The sequence below is a fragment of the Sus scrofa genome, chromosome 8 (assembly GCF_000003025.6).
Source record: "Sus scrofa isolate TJ Tabasco breed Duroc chromosome 8, Sscrofa11.1, whole genome shotgun sequence".
NCBI lineage: Eukaryota > Metazoa > Chordata > Mammalia > Artiodactyla > Suidae > Sus > Sus scrofa.
This window is the reverse complement of record NC_010450.4, coordinates 2,281,990-2,298,972: the sequence shown is the minus strand read 5'-3', so window position 1 is coordinate 2,298,972 and position 16,983 is coordinate 2,281,990. Positions and strand designations below refer to the sequence as shown.

Sequence of the window (16,983 nt, the reverse complement as noted above, 5' to 3'; positions counted from 1 at the left end):
TGCACCTCAGAACGGCTGTGACGGTCACCCAGGGCTGGTGGGTGCTCTGTAGACGGGTAAGGGCTGCACACGCAGCGCGGTTGTGGCTGCAGTAACCTATTGCTCTTGTCACCCTGCACGTGCTGTCCTCTGACTACCGCGGGCGCATGGCATCGTCTGTCCCAAGGGTTCCGGAACGGCCGGCTGGGTGGGAGCACGGGTGGCTGCAAACATCAACCATTTACATCTAAGCCGTGTCTGGGAGCCTCACCTGGACCCTGTGGTGGTTGTTTGAATTGGAAATAATCTCAAACTGCAGAAAAGTTGGGGAAGTAAAAACAGCACAAAGAACAACACACACCATTTACCTGGATTCCACTGCTGCTAACGTCCTACCCGGTTTATGTCATCACTGGTTTCCTCGCTCCCTCCCCTCCCCCTCCCCCTCCTCCCCTTCCGCCTCCCCCTCCTCCTTCCTGTCCCCCCCCTCCGCCTCCCCCTTCTCCCTCTTCCCCCCCCCACCCGCTTCTTTCTCCCCCTATGATCGTGTGGTTTTCTCTGAACTGTTTGAGCTGCAGGTATCATGGCCCTTCACTCTTGAGGAGCAGAGACGTTCTCATATAGCATCCGTGCCGTTATCAACACTGCCCTGATACCTTTATCAAATCTGCCACTCAAATTCCCATTTTGCCGATTGACCTGATGCCGTCTTTCTCGCCCTCTCTCTCTAGCCCAGGCTCGGGAGCGTGTTTATCCGTCTGCCTCTTTAGTTTCCTTCTCATCTGGTACATTTCCATAGTCTTTCTTTGTCGTTTATGTCACTGACATTTTTGAAGACTACAGTGGAGGGTTTTAATAGAGTGGTGCTCCTTGGGGTTTGTCTGATGTTTCCACGTGTCTCGATTCTGGCTGCGGTGCCGCATAGAGGGTGCGTCCTCCCAGCTTCCACCTCCAGAGCCCACGGCATCCACCTGCCTCCCACCAGTGATGCGAGTATGGATGAGCTGGTCGAGGAATTGTCGATTTACCTGCCGTGTAAATACTGTCTATCTCCTTGCAACTAATAAACGGTCTGGGAAGGACACTGCGGAAAGAGTCTGCTGCTCATCGAGCCTCCCCCCAGGTTTAGCATCCATTAATGACTTGCTGATCCACTCGTAAGTTGCCAAATGTTGATTTTCCAACCCAGTACTTCATGCACATTTACAGCTGGCACCCAGCGACCTAGTAAAGCCACAGCTCTTCTGTCTCTTCCATCATCCCTCCGTCTGCCACCTGTCCGTCCATCTATATATCAGCTATCGTGCAGGTTTGCCAGTGTGTAGGATGTAGGGACAGACGGATGGATGGAGCGCTCTCTTTCTTGAGTATGAACAGCTATACTTCATTGGGGTTCTTCATTACTTTGATGCTCAAATCACTCCAGACGTTGGCCACTGCACTCCTGGGGCTTCGTGACATCCTACCATGTGTTTTCAGTACCTCCTTGCTTTCTGGCGGAGCAGATGTTCCAGTCTCACTGTATGTTTTCCCTGCTGCCCCAGCCCTAAAACCAGCCATGTCTTGAGAAGCCTGGGTCCTTTCAGTGGAAGACGTCTTGGAAACGAAGGTCTGGGTGCTGGGCGCCACAGGCGAGGGCTCTCAGACCTGTCGCGGACAGATTCGGGAACTGTGTACGCACGTGCAGGCGTGTACGTGCACTGCAGACGAGTTTGCACACGCGTACGAGCACATGCACTGCAGAGGCACGTTTAGAGACGGCGAGCTCACACTGATAACCCAGACTCGCTCCCTCCCACCAGCGCCTGCCGGGTCCTCCCTGTTCCCCTGGTCCTCTGTTCTCTTCTTCCCCCAGGGCCACGGGGATGTGCCCTCGGCCTCTCCAGGGCTGCCTGGACCCCTGCATGATGGCCGCGCAGGGGGCTGTTCCGACGTTCCTGATTTTCCCCGGCCGCCCCTGGCCCAGCGAGACCACAGAGTCACCTGGATTCGGTCTGGTTTCCTTTTCTGTTTATAAAGTGCCTGCATCCTTTGAACGACAGTGTAGTTTGGTTCTATCCAGGTTGCTTTCAATTTCATTGTCCCCTTTCCCTCCCATTAACTGAGGGGCCTTGAATGTGCCCAACACGAATCTGCTTCCAAAGACCAACTGCTCGGAAAGGGTCCCCAGAGGAGCGGAACCCCCTCCTCGCCGCCGCTTCCTGCTTGCTCCCCCCTCCCCCAACACCCCCTCCCCGCACCTGCCGGGCGGCTTCTCATTGGCTCCTTATTTGCCTGAGTAGCTTCCCACCCGCAGGCAGTCCTGTGTACGTTTGGCTGTGCCCTTTATTACACACAGGGCAGCACACATGTGTGCTGTTTTGTACTTGGAGTATTTCACTCCATAATGTGCCCTAGAAATCTCCCCGCAGTGCCCGGCGGAGACCGTGCGCCTTGGCCTCCCGGCCCCGCCCCCGCGGTGAGCTGAAGCTTGGTCCCCGCCCCGCGCACCTGCCGCTGTCACTCTTTTCCACACAGCGCAGGAATGACTGTGTTGTTCTCTGCATTTTGTGTCCTTGGAGCCGTATCTTGCGGTACCTCCTAGAGGTGGGGTTGTGGGGTCCAAGGGTAAATGCACCCGTAGATTTTGTGGGGTGTTGTTCACCCATAAGGGACACCAATCTGCATTGCCACCAGGGGTGCCTGAGCCTGTCTGTTTGTCCACAGCTTCGCCGCAGAGCACGGTGTCAAACTTCTGAATTTTTGCCAGTCGGATGGAGGAGAAATGGCACCTCAGCCTGGCCTCCCTCAGCATCTCTCTTATACGAGCAAAGTTAATGCCTTCTCATGTATCCAAGGACCATTTTTGCAACCTTTTGGGGAAACTGTTTTTCTTGCCCTTTGCTCATTTTTCTCCATGATTTTTGCGCTTTTGTTTCTCGACTTTTAAAAAGTTCCTTGTATATGAAAGCCATTCACCTTTTATCAGTGAAGTAAGTGCTTTTTCTTAGTTTGTCGTTTACTTTGCTTATTTTTTCATGCAAATTGTGGTGTGTGTGTGTGCGTGTGTGTGTGTGTGTGTGTGTGTGGACAATTCATCAGTATTTTCTTTATCAGCTCAGGGTTTTTACCCGCAGCTCGAAAGCCTCTCTCTACACGCTGCTTCTAGAAGGATTCACCTGCGTTTGCTTCTGGGGTTTGGATATTTCAGCTTCGTATGTTTAGATCTCTGGTCTCGTGAGTTTAGTCTTGCGCCTGGCTTGAGAAATGGATCTAATTTTATCTTTTTTTCCAAACAATGATGGACTTGTCCCAGCGCCGTTTTACTTGGCAGATCATATGATCGCTGCGGGGAATTGAACTACATCCTCCACCACACGCCAGCTCCTCTCCCCGCTGGCTCTGTGTCTTCGTGGCTCCGTGGCTGGTAGGTCGGCGCTCGCCGCGTTGTCCCGGCGCGGTCGTCAGGAGGGGTCTGTACGGCTGTTGTAATGCCCGCCCATCAGCCCTTCCCCCTCGCCGCTCCCCTAGCTATTCTGGCCTGTTTATTTTTCCATAGGAACTTTAATATCAACTCCAGCTTCGTGAAAAAATGCTCATTGGAATTTTTATTAGGATCCCATTAAATTTATACCCTAAATTAGGGAGAACTGACATCTTGAAGCTGTTGGAACGTCCTAACCTTTCTATTCTGGGCTTTTCTCGTGTCTTGCAGGAGAGCTGTGCGGTTTCCTTCGCAGGGGCTGGGCACATTTCTCGTCGAGTTGACTGCTGCGGCCCGGGGAGCAGGGCTCCAGCTGCAGCTGGTTGTACCCCCCGGCACGCCGACTCCCTCCCGCCTGTGCCCTCTGACCCGTGTGGCCATATCTAGGGACCCCTTGCCTCCAGCTCCTCTCTGTGTTTGTCCCATAGAAGCCACCCTGCTCCCCAGAGAGGCTAGGACAGGATGAGAAAGATGGGGTGTCGTTCCCTGCTCACTGCTGCCCGCGGGGTTGACCAGGACGCAGCTTCTCTGGGGCAGTCCTGACCCTCAGCTAGAGCCACGGCCATCCCTCTGGGATCTGGCCACGCTCCTGTCTCGGCTCTCAGGCCTGGGTGGTCCTGGCTCCCTGGCTGCCAGCCCCGGGGGCCTCCCTGTCCGCGGCTAGTTTCCTTTGCCTCCCTGCAGACACCCCCTTCTTCACGCTCGCCATCACCTGCTGGGGCGGCCCTGCCCTGCTCCTGGCTGTCCATGTCCCCTCCCCTGAGGGTCCACGTGGAGCCTCTGGCTGGGAACACCTGCCACCTTCATCCTCCGCTGTCTTCTCTGCCTGTTTACGCCCAGGCTCACCCGCCCCGGGCAGCAGAAAGTGAGGCTGGTCAGCCTCGTCCTCGGGCCCTGGACACCGGAGAAGCCCATTTCCACGTTCCCCGGAGAGTCGCCTTATCCAGACTCTTCTCTGGGGGCCTCCACGGGGCTTTGCCACCCCCTCCAGGGCCAGCCTCCTCAGGCCTCCCCCTGCTCATCAAGCCTCGGGGGTGTCCTGCTCCAGAGGGCAGGGCAGGCTCGGGGCTTGCCTCCCGCATCCCTGCCTGGGGCCCCTCGGACCTACAGTGACACGACAAGCCCTCGGGAGGAAAGAGCTTAGGAGGGACTCAGCTCAGCCAGCAAAGGGAGGTTTCAACAAACGTCAGGACCATGAAAGGGATGCGAGCGGGTGGATGGATGAGACAGAGGGGGCTCCGGAGCCTGAAATCTGCAAGGGGGGCCGCAGTGCAGGGAGGAGCCCACCTGCCCAGCAGAGTGCCCAGGGGCCCAGTGTCCATGGCCACACCCAGGCCCTCCCTTACACGCCGCTGCCACCTCACCCCCAGGTAATAAAACACTGCCTCGGGGAGAGGTCCCACCACAAAAATGAACTTCCTGTGGACACGGTCTTCCCCCCAAAAGCCTTTCAGGCTCCAGCTCTTGGAAAGCCAGTCCCGAAAGGGTGTCCTGCTCGTCCCCCAAAGCTAGTTGTCCGGGGGACCGTGGCTCCTCTGCTCCAGATGACAGCAGAGGAAGCTCACGGCGGCCACTCAGGGGCTCGCTCCTAAACGGGAAGCCGTTGCCAGGATCCCCAGGCACCTGACCAACAGCCTGCGAGGGAAACCAGACCCTGGAGGAAACAGAGGCTGTTGAAGGAGCTCGGACCCTTTCCCGGGTGCAAGGGCGGGGGTTCTTTTTCATGCATCTGCTATGAGAGAGTTACTCAAGGCTGTGCTCCAGCAAAAGCAGGGAGCTCGACCAAACAGAGGAGGCCATGGAAGCTGAGAATCGGGGAGCATGGCTCTGCGAGGGGACGGGAGGCCCAGGGCAGCTGGGAGCAGGCCAGGCGGCCGCCGTCCCCATGGCAGCCGTCAAGACAGGGCGGGGGGTGTCTCCAGAAAAGGCAGGATGCTCATTAACACAGAGGCAGCCATTCCGAGGGAGGAAGTGATGATATATCGAAGCTCGTATCTAAAGAGAAATGTCGGAACTCCCGCTGTGGCTCAGGGGCGTGGCCAGCATTCAGCAGGACTGGGGTTCAATCCCAGGTCCCGCCCGGTGGGTTAAAACTCCGGCGTTGCCACAAGCTGTGGTGTAGGTCACAGCCACGGCTCGGGTCTGGCGTGGCTGTGGCTGTGGCTGCAGTGTAGGCTGGCAGCTGGAGCTCGAATACGCCCCCTGGCCTGGAACTTCCATATGCCGCTGATGCACCCTAAAAAGCAATACATAAATAAATGAATTTTAAGAAAATAAAAATAAATATCATCAAAAGCTCCAGGAAAACAAAAGGCTCTACGAGAGGGTTGGAACAACTGCTGCATAAAGTGACCTTGAGCAGGTAGCGGCTGTGACTGGAAGGGCGGGTTTGTCGAGTGCACTTGCCCTGAGGTTCCAGAAGTCTCCTTGGAAACACGGGGACTGTGACAAAGGGCCTGTGGAAGGGCTGTCGTCTCAGCGCAGGCCTAGGTCAGCCCTGAATGTTGTTCACACCGTGGGAACAATCTACACGCTCTTCTCTGACACTGACTTATTTTATTTCTAATTAATGTATTCATTTAACAACAGCTTTGACCGTGTAAATATAAACAGGCCGCTGGCAGAAGCAGAAGCGGGGTTCACAGAACGGGGCACCAATTTGCTTTTGTTGCTGCTGTTGTTGTTTCTGCTTTTTGGGGGCCACCCCCGAGGCACAGGGGTCGAATCGGAGCTATGACTGCCAGCCTGCAGCAGAGCTGCAGCAACGCCGGATCCTTAACCTGCTGAGTGAGGCCAGGATCGAACCTGCGACCCCACGGCTCCGCGTCGGATTCGTTTCCGCTGCGCACGACGGCACCTCCAGGGCACCAACCTGTCATGATCTTGTTCATTCTGTTGACTTGGTTCTTTGGCTTCTGTCTGTCTCGCCCCCAGAGCACGGGCTCATCAAGAAGCTCTGGTTTTCTCCTGCCCGGACCCTCCCACGGAGCCTGCGGCCAGGTGGGTGCTGACCACGTCTCAGCTGACTGGACCGGCCAAGCACAACGGGGGCTGGGGGTGGGGGGAGCCGGTCACAACCACACCCCAGATCCCAAGTCAAACCCAATGCCTAGGCCGACCGCTGGCTCCCCCACTTAAGAGGCACCTGCCATGTCTCCCCTCCTGAGCCTGCCCTGGTCCCGCCTCCAGCTGCCTCGTCTTTGCTATCTGCCCACGGCTGGACCTTCCCCTCCAGGGGGACGGGGGACTCCCCAGGGGCACTTGCCCCCCCCCCCGGCTTCTAAGAGCTCAGGGCGGTGCTCAAAAGCCATGTGCCCGCTGGTTAGCCATGTGCCAGCCGATTAATTTCTAGGGAATTGAGCTTGTGCCCTGGGCACCTGGTCTTTCCAAGGCCCACCCTTCACTTCAGCCAAGGGGGGAGTCGGGGCCATGTGTCATGGAAACCTAAGGGCGGGACCCCCACATCTCTACTCGAGAATGGGGTGAATGTTTATTCTGTCCTTTCCCGCCCCCGACACAGCTGAGCTTCCAGAAGTGGCCCAAGTTCCAGTGGGGGAACCTTGAGTGGACATTATGTTTGCGGCCCTTGCTCTCTTTTCTGGTCACCAGCCTCTGCTTTCCTGGTTTTGGGGGTGACTAATCCCCTGGCCCCCATCTCTGGGTGGACACATGGCCCAGCCTTTACCCCCAACCCCCAAAGGTGATTGGCCCAAGCGGAGCCAATCGGAATTTTCCTGGGATGTCTTTCAGAGCCTCAGGGCTGCTGACTACAGTGACAGGGTGACTGTCACATGTGCCCTACCTGGACAGCAGCCTGTATGGATAGAAAGTACTGGACCCTGCTGAGCCTGTCTCCAGATCCTCAGCAGTGACACAGGCCAGAAAATCCCAGGCTTTTTTTTGGCCTCAGCGTTGGTAGCCAAGAGGCCCTGGTGGGCCTGTCCTTGGCGCCCCCGTCCCTGTGGGGTCACAGCCTCTCCCCATCTTTCCTGTGACCACCCAGGTCTCCAGGGCCCTGCCTGTGGTGGGCACCAAGCAGAGCCTGGCACACAACACGTAAATGATGGGCATGGTTCCCCCAACCCCCCCCATGCCCACTCAGGGGTCTGTGCCATGGAAACAGGCCCCCTGCCCACAGGAGGTCTCGGGTGTGGCTGCAAGCTGGGACAGCGGTCATCTCATGGCCAGTGCCCCAAACACCTCATCTCATCTGATTTCTAAAGCCCCTTGGGGTGTGCACGGCCCCTCCCGTCCGCCTTCGGGCAGGGAAGGAACCCACTTTGCAGGCACTGCTTGCAGTGGACTTGAACCCACTGGATTGGAACCCAGATCCCTGTTCCACCAGCGTCTCTACCAGCAGGTTTGTCTTAAATCTGCCCGGGGGGCCAAGGATGGGGGTGATTTTCATCTGGAGACTTGGGGTCCTGAAGACCCCACTGGCCCCAGTTAGAGCGGATGCTGCTCCGCCCTGGGCGGCTTTCAGGTAGGTTGCATTCCCGCCACCTCCCTCTGGCGTCTGGATCGGGAGCCCACTCCCCCCGCCCCGAGACAGCCCTCCCGCTCCGGGCTGTTCACAACCAGGTGAGATCTCCGCGGAGCCACCGAAGTACTTAACTGGCAGATTCCTTCCACGAAGTTATACTTTTGCAGCTTTTAGGAAGAGCAAACATTTTACTCTTCAAATTGTGCTTGTCTTTATTTTCTTCAGTGAAGGGGAGCGCCCCGGGGAGGAAACAGAAGTCCTTCTCGTGGGCCCGGGGGCTCCCCTGCACAGAGCCGCCCCGAGCCTGGGGTCACTCGTCCACCCCGAGTCTGAAGCATGACTCAAGACAAGGGAAAGGAGGCAGAGTGAGGCTCGAGGGACCCCTGGCCCGCCTCCACTGCTAACCCTGGGGCTCTGGTTGTCGTGGTCCCTGTGGTCCCCAGGCCCCGCCGAGCCCGACTCGATCGAACGCGGCCTTGTGTACCCAGAGATCCGCCCCCCAGGCGGGTGGGGGTCGCAGGTGTCAGAAGCCCTGGCCCCGGCTTCAGCCGGGCCCTCCCCAGAACCAGCCTCGCCCGAGGGGGGACCCTGATCCTTCGAGCTCCATTCCGGACCGGGAACCCCAGCCTGCCTCCCCATCTCTGCCCAGAGACCCTGCCTAGGGACCCTCCCAGGGGAGCAGCTATCTCCTGGGGTGGGTGGGGGTCCCCCGCGGAGGCAGGTGAACACCAAACAAATCCTGAACACCTACTGTGCACCCTGCCCCAGGCGGGCTCTTGACAAGCCTCCCCACAGTAAACCACAGGCGGCGCTGTCTTTGAGACCCCGGTTAACCTCCGTGGAGAATTCACTCTAAACCAGGGCTGCTTGACATCGGTAACTAAAATGGCCTTCAAACCACCCCTCTGGGCTAGATTCTGTGACCTTCCTGATTTCACAGGAGCAGAGGCCCAGAGAGGTTCAAAAGCTGGCCCGAGACGCACAGCAAGGAAGCGTAAGGAGGTGTTGGAGCCGAACGAACTTCTCGCTCTCTGCTGCGCTGGGTCAGCTGGGAATTGCACTCAGCCAGGGCCCTGGGTCCTTTGGAGGGGACCCCGGCTCCCATGGCTCTGAGCACTGCTGCTCCTTCGGACCAGGTGTGTCCCCCCGCCCCCAGCAGGTGGCCCCGCCCAGCCCTGCCTTTGTGTCCACTGGCACCCGCTCTGACAGTTGGTCAGCACAGTCTCCCGGTGGGGCCCCTCTCATGGGGCGGCCGGTCCAGCCTCCAGAAACACGCTCTCCTTGTTTCCATCCCGCTGCAGCCCAGGGGACACAGGATGGTGTCGCCCGGGTGGCACCCGCCTCTGAATAGAGAACTGGCTTCTTGCAGGGCCTGCTCTGCTGACCCCAGATCCTCTGAAAGCCCCCATCCCCGTCCCTGTCAGTGCCAGGTGGTCACAGGGACAGGCCAGTGCCAGCCATGCTGTGATGGGGGTGGGCCAGGGCAGCAGCCATGCACGAGAAAGCCATGCCACGCGAGGATTTGGTTTCTGACTGGTGATGGCCTCCTCCCCCAAGTGGAAGGCGGGAGTTTGGCTGGGCGAGCTGGCGGTGAGCCGGACCTCGTTACAGAGGGCGGAGAAGGCACGGGAGCTGCCGGAGGAGGCCAGTGACCGCGTGACCTTGTCCCTGACCGAGTGCAGCTGCCTGGGAAGAGCTGGTCCAGGGACAGCCGGCTCTGTCATGCTCCTGGCCCGCCCACAGGCCCCCAGGGCTCCCTTCTTCTGGGTGAAGGGGTTGTGGGCCCCCTGGGTGTTCTGTCTCGGGACCCCAGCCCTCACCCCTCCCCTGCCCCAGCCTGGACTGTGGACGGTCTCGGGTGGGGTCACAGGGGCGGCCCCGGGGTCCTGCTGCAGGTGGGCTGTGGCCCAGAGCTTGTGACCTCCTCTCTGCTGCGTGGCTGGGGGAGGGGAGGCGGGTGAGAACCCAGGGCTGAGGCTGGTGTGACAGAGATCTCCCCCCCCCACCGCCTTCAGCACCTGTGGGGGGTACACTTTCAAACGCCCCGCCCTGCCCGGAACTCCAGCATCAGCCCAGATGAAGATGAAAAAGCCACTGAGCATGTCTCAAACCCCAGGAAGCCGAGCTAGAGGGAGATGGAGGGTCTTGGGTTCACGGGAGCAGCGGTGAGGGGGGCATGAAGCCCCAGACACACTGGAGGGTCTGGGCTGAGGCTGCTGTCGTGTGAGTGTCCCACCCCGCCTTGGGAATGCAGACCTCTGGTACCCAGGACCAAGCCAGGGTCAGGGAGCAGAGGGTTGGGGGTGCCAAGGGCCCACAGGACCAGGTCCCCGACCTCCCCCCTGTTTCCTGCTGGGAGGAGGGGCTGTGTGCCTTCTGGTCTTTGGGGTCCACCCCAGCGGCGGGTGGGGGGACTCCCAGCACCCGATGTGGAGGGAGGGAAAGAACCCCAGCATTTAGCAGGGTTGGCAGTGTGCAAGGAGGTGGGCGCAGGGGGACAGCACATGGCCTTGGGGGCTGTGTCGAGGCCCCAGGCTGCCCCCCGCCCCGGACCCAAGCTTTCAGGGCATATCCGTAATTGAGCCTTTTGCTTTACAAGGAGGAAGCCAGCAGGAAGCATGTTGGCACAGCCTCGGTGGAAGCGAAAGACCACACGCTGGAATCCCAAAGCTTCAACTATTCATCAGCTGCCCAGTGCGCCAGTGGCGGTTCGGAGTGGCTGTTAACCTGGCGTTGACGCTAAACCTGGAGCAACAAGGACCGAAATTCAGCCCAAACGACTGTTGGCACCTCCACCTCTGAGGTCTCGTGGAAATTGGATGATCAATTTTTAAGTGGCTTTAATGAAATATTAGTTCCTTCTCCTTTGAAATCGATTTCACCAAAGCCAAAGCTTTAGATCAGGTGAAATCGCTCTTGGAATATGCCAGAGACAGGATCCACCAACAGGCAGGTCTTCTCCGCCACTGACTGCCGGGAAGTGTCAAAGAACTGGGAGCCAGAGATGGTTCTATGGTCTCGGGAGGGAGCAGGGCCCATGCTTTCCTCACCAGTCCCTGACTCAGGGGGTGGCAGTGAGTGCCAGGGAGTGACTGGCAGCGTCCCGACAGAGTGAAAGAATGAGCGAATGAATACGCACGAAGCCAGCCTGTTAGGCTCCATCACGGAAATGCTTGCTTTGCCTCCAGGGAGTCAGCTGAAGACCCAGTGAAACAAAAGCTTTCCCAGGTGACCCTGGGAACCCCTGCGTCTCCTCCGGGGGTCCCGGACCTGGTGGGGGAAGCACACCAACGCTCCACCTGCTGGCCCCCACCCCGACCCAGGCCCCCGGGGCAATGACGATGGCAAGAACATCCGCCTCTGTCTACACAGCAGAGACCGACACGGTCCTGTCCCCCGGAAGCGCAGGCGAAGAAGGAAGCAGGCGGCGCCCTGCCAGGAGAGGCAGAGCAGGGAGGGGCTTCTGCCCAGAGGAGTTCTTTTTTGGGGCGGGGGGGGTGTCACAAAACTTCTCCCGTGAAGTTTTCCCGAGTTCTAACCTTCTGCCGGGGGGCAGGAATACCAGGTAAGGTGTGCGCCAAGTGCCAAGGCTGGAGCGGAGGCAGGGAGAGGGAGGGCACCCATTTCCAAGGACACTGGGACTGTGACCTTGAAGCCAGTCCGGTGTGGGGCCTCAGGTGATTCAGGCCCGCACCCCCCCCCGCCCCCGCCGTGGGAAGTGAGGGGACCCCTGCCAGAGGCAGGATGCTACATCTGGGCTAATTCAGAAGAAGGATGCAGGTTCACCGGGCAGGGCAGGCTGGGGGTGGGGGCAAGGCCAGCATGCACTGCGTATGTCCCAGGCATCAGGGCGGTACTAGGGGGTCGACCAGACTTGTGCCATAAGCTCACTGGAGAGAAGCAGCCTCGACTGCCCCACCTCCCTGGGGATGGAGAGGCAGCTGCCACTGGGTGCAGGTGTTAGCTGGGTTGCAGGTGTCCCCACACCCACCGGGGGAGCCCGGCTGTCCGGTTGCAGCTGGGAGTGGTGGGCCAAGTGGGAGGGCTGCTCCCCCCACCGACTTGCTGACCAGCCACAGGCCAGGGGGCTGGAGCCGGGGGGAGGAGAGGAGAGGCTGCTGTGCCTGGGCTGGGGGTCAACCCCACACAGGGGCTGGGCCCTGAGAGCCCCGGTCAGCGAGCGGAGCCCTGGGAACTGTGCTCAGGGCTGCGGGAGACGTGCACAGACCCCCATCAGCCTCCTCGGGACCCGCTGCCAGCGGAAGGCAGCGTCTGGTTTTTCCTTTTCTCTTTACAAAGATAAACCGCTCCCGCTGCCGAAATGTGGGAAAACGAAAGAAGACAACGGACACGAGAATCACCTTCACGGCACCCAGCTGCACGGCCGCGGCCGTGGACGTGGCAGAGGCGGGGTCCCTCACAGCCGTGACTGGGGTGGGAGGGGACGAGACTCCAGTGACTGGAGTCAGGTCCTCTTGTCTTCAGGTCACAAATGATTGGCAAAAAGCCATATCGGGGCTCGACTCATACGGTCAGAAGTGCAAATGCAGGGAAGGCGAGGTCGCTGAGGCCGGCTGAGACCCCAGCTAGCTCGGAGGCCACCAGTGGCTTGACGACAGGGGCGCGGGGACCCTGTAGGGTGAGTCTGGAGAGCGGGCGGCGGTGGCCCCACTGCAGACAAGCCATGGGCACCCTGGCTCAAGGCTCCCCCCAGACCCGAGTGCAGCCCATCCCCGGAGACCCTCCTCTGGCTTGACGGGGGAAGGTGGGGGTCTGAGGCCCTGGACCAGCGGGGGATGGCAGCAGGAGCGGTTCTGAGCGGCCTCCGGAGGCCTGGGTGGGGGCTCGCGGGGGAGAAGTCGCCCCCGCGTCACGTGCTATGGGAGCCTCCCCGCTTGGCATCGTTATAACCTTTTTAATTCCCTGGGAAAAAAGACGTGAAAGCCACATCAGCTGGGCCGTGGGCTGAGGTTTAAATGTGATTGAAACTGCGGCGTGACTGGGGAGAAGGTTGACTGGTCTGCACAGCCTGCCTGGCTGGGTTTTATGCCCACTGGACTCTGCCCTCGGAGGGAGTCAGGTGAGCGAGGCCGTGGTGAGGAAGTGGAGGCTGTGCGCCCAGACTAGGTCCGCCCTCTCTGGTCCTCGTTGAATCCGGGGGTCCAGGAGCTAAGGAAAGGCGTGTCTTCACTTCTCCGGGTCCCGCAGGGGCGGCGTCGGGGGATCGGGGGGCTGCCCCAGGCCTGCGGGCTGTTCAGACACAGCCCTGAGACCCACCTTCCCCCACGGCCGCCCCCCATGGCCATGTCCACCTGGACGGGGAGATCTGGCCTGGATGGGGCGGGGGCAAGGGTGCCACTTTCAGCCGAGTAGGACGACTGATGGTTACACTGTGGGCCTGGCACTTGCTTCCCCAGCCGGAAGCATGTCTGTGCCGCTTACCGCTCGGCCGCGACGAGCCTCAGCTTCCCCTCTGTAGAGTGGGAGTGGGGGCCCGGCTCAGCTCTGAGCTTGGATGTGCTAGCCCTGGGGCCCCGCCCGCCTCGTCTCCCTTAGTCACTGTGGTCCTTGCTGAGGGCCTGGCGGGTGGGGAGAGAAGATGGGGTGCTGGGCGGGGGCCCCTGGATGTGCCGACTGAGGCCGGGGCCCCCAGTGCACAGTCCCGCCTTCCAGGCCCCCAGCAGGACCAGCAGCCAGGCGTCCACTCACACAGCCCCAGGCAGACGGCTGGACCCAGAGCCGTCATTTTTCTTCAAAACGCCTTTTCCAGCAAGAAGTCCAAACACGAGGACGCCAGCCTGAGCTGACACATTGTGGTTGTGACACGTTTTAAATAGCTTTCACTAATTGTGCTCATTGCTCATCTCTTCCTACCATTTCATAAATTGCATTTAATTGTTTTGGGGTTGCTTCTTTAAAAATAAATTGTTACCTAGAAGCCTTCTTGGAGCGTCTGCCCACACGCGTCGGCTGACGCATCCTGAGGTGGCCGTGCTGGCTCACGTGTGCCTCTTTGCCCTGATGGCACCTCCGCGGATGTGGCCACTTCCTCCGGTCGGAAGAGGAGCCATCCCAGGCCAGCGAGCGCGCGGGGATCCTGCAGGGGAGCCTGGCGCCGGTCCTGTGTCGGGCGTTTCTCGTGCGTTCTCTTATGTCATCCCCGCAAGAACCCAGTGAGGAAGGGCCTTTCCCCGCCTAATCGATGAGGAAATGGGGGCTCAGAAAAGCGCCAGATAAGAGACGACCGCCGCCGCCGACCCCCGCCTCTCCTTCATCCCACCAGCTCTGCGCCCTCAGCTACCCCATCCTGCCGGGAGGGGCCCAGCTTCCTCTCCAAGTGCAAAGGAGGCCGTTTCCTTGGTAACAAAGGCCTCTGCCTCCCTGGGCAGGGCTGGCTTCATTGCCATAAGCCCCTCCTGAGACCCCCTGGTGGGGCGCGGCTGGGCTGAGTGTGCACAGACCCTGGAGGGACCCAGGCCCCCAGGCACCACTCAGGGCCCCCGCTCCTGGGGTCCGTGGGCAGAATTTCAAGCTCAAGAGGTATTCTTAAAAAGCACCCATGCGGCTTAGTTAAACCTCCTAAAATAATTTCAGGCAAGCAATTACTCCCTTTAAAGGCGTTTGGAGGTGTTGCAATCCAGGCCCCCACTTCTCGTGATGAAAGCCGGTCCCTTTGTGCTGCGGAGCTGGGTGGGGGCAGCTTGGCATTCGAGGCCACTCCTTCCGCAGGTGCTCCGGTGCCTGGTTGCGCCCTGGGTACCTCCCTGCCCCCTTCCCCACTGCTGCCTGCGCCTCTGGGCTTGTCAGGGAGCCTGAGGGCTAGAGGCAGCACAGAACGAGGAGGGGTCTGCCAGGCATTTCCCCACGTGACCGCCCCCCGAAGCTGGGCCTGGCTCCATCCGGCTCTGGGGGCAGGTCCTCGCCAGCCCCGACTCTCTCCCTCTTTCCTCAGGCCTCACGAGGGGCGTCCCCTGCGCTGACATTCAGAGTCAACGGGAATCAAGGCTGCCCTGCCCTCGGGAGCCCCCGCACCTAGACAGACAGACGGCCGTGACGCACCATGTGGGGCTGTGATGGGGTGGGGCGCAGGATCGGAGGGGGTGCCTGCCAGCATCTTGGGGACCCAGGGAGCCTTTCTAGAGGAGGCGGGTGGAACACAGATGACTGTGTGGCCAGGTCCCCTCCCCCACTGCCCGGCAGATGGAAGGAGCCGGAGGGGACCGTGCCTGTGTCCAGAGCCTGAGCCCTGTGAGGCCACCACACTGCTGCTCGTCGTCCACCCGGAGCTCCCCACCTCCCCCTGTGAGGAGGGCACCCTGGGCCGATGGGGATGCGGGGCAGAGCTGATGTGAGCCCACGGCCTGGCGCTCCAGTGGCGTCAGCTCAGAGCAGCCACTCCCAAGCTTAGCGGGGCCCGTGAGCCGGAGGTGAAGGCTGTGTGTTGTAAGCCCGCGGGTTCCTTACGCGGCATTTCCATGACTGGCGCTAACCTCTGCAAAGGGATGCTTGCTCTGGACCCTTAAAGCCCGCAGGGGTGGCCGGGTGAGAGGGCACCCCAGGCAGAGGAAAGCTGTGAGCAGCCGGGGAGCGGGCTGGCCCTCCACCCGGGCTCTGGTCCCACCAGCGTCTACCCGCTGCACGCAGCTCCCTCCCTGGCGACCCCCGAGGGCTGCTCACAACTTACCTGTGATCCAGGTGGGGCAAGGCGCATCCTCAGGATCTGCCAGCGGGGGGGACGATGCACCAAACCAGAGCGTCCTTCCATCCGCCGCCCCCACCCCCACCAGCGGGCTCTGCTGAGCCTCGTCCCTCGGGGCCCACGGCCCCCTAACGACTTCTCTTCAGGAGGCCTCAGGTCCAGCCGTCCGCCCATGAGGAGCATGCGCTGCAGCCTACACAGGCGCACCCCGATTCTCCACCCAGCTCCTCGCCCCCGGGCCTTTGCCTGTGCTGCTCCCGCCACCTGGAAGCTGGTCCTTGCCTTGCCTTCTCACAGCCCTCGGCCCATGACGCTTCCCACCCTTCAAAGTCTCGTTCACAGGACACCCCCTGTCGCACGGTCCCCAGACTAGCCAGTAGTGGCCTTCCCTCCCGTAGGCAGCACGACACCTCGGACCCCAAGGTCTTTCTGCCCCATGACCAAAGCTGGCCCTGGTCAAAGAGGGACATGGCAGCCGTGGGGTGGCTGACACTGCAGGTGCCTGGCCTTGGTGTGCACCTGCTCACCAGGCCACTGCAGGAGCAGGTTCCCAGGTCACACCTCCAGAGAACCGAAGGGGCCCTGGAGTCTGTATTCCTTCAGCTCCACCCTTTGAGAAGCAGCATCCAGGCGACCAGAAGGGCCTGTATCGGCCTCCCCCCCAGGGCCCCCTCCCCACACCCACGGGGCGCAGCAGGCCGATTGTCCACTGACGCTGCCTCCCTGGCATCAGAGCTCTATGCCCAGAGGACATTCCAGGCTGTCAGCCGTGGTGATGAAGAAAAATGGGCTATTTCACCCTTTAGAAGAAACACTCCATTTTGGCTCCATTACTTGGCTAGCTGGCTCCACTGTGCTTGGAGCCCTGCCTGAGACACAGGAGGATGGGGGACCACAGACCAGGCGCGCGCAGGCCCGCAGGCCGTCCTCGGGGATCTCAGCTGACCTCCCCGACCCCGCCCCACAGTCTGCCCGGACCACCCCCACCCCCACCCTGGAATCCTGGGCTCCGTCCCAGGAGGAGGACCTCGATGGACCAGGAAGCCTCAGAGACCTAAGGGGCCCTCCACCCTCTGCCAGCCCAGAAGGAGACCCCCCCTCCCCCCCCCCCTGCAGGTCCCGGCCTCCAGGGGCTTCCTCCTCCTGGGCCTTGGGCCTCCAGCAAGAGCCTCCTGCACACTCTGCTGCTGGAGCCACCACGTCTCTCCCAGCACGCGGTGCCCTGTACTTAACACCACCCCCTTCCCGTCCCCCACCCCACCCAGAGGCCGGGAGCCAGGTGTGCCCCATGCAGCTATGCCCCACCCAAAACGGGGAGCTGGCCTGGCCCCAGGCTGCCTGCACCGCCCCGAGGCTGCT

The 16,983-nt window shown here is 60.6% G+C and overlaps 1 long non-coding RNA gene across 2 annotated transcripts; it reads left to right on the top strand.

Annotated features, from left to right (window-relative positions):
* On the top strand, nucleotides 2,481-16,595 carry LOC110262046. 2 transcript variants are annotated; one of them, XR_002346540.1, is made up of 4 exons: nucleotides 2,505-2,951; nucleotides 6,377-6,442; nucleotides 8,866-9,061; nucleotides 10,525-16,595. It is a non-coding gene; the product is annotated as an uncharacterized LOC110262046 (long non-coding RNA). The 2 variants fall into 2 exon arrangements; XR_002346541.1 differs by lacking the exon at nucleotides 8,866-9,061 and having other exon boundaries at nucleotides 2,481-2,951.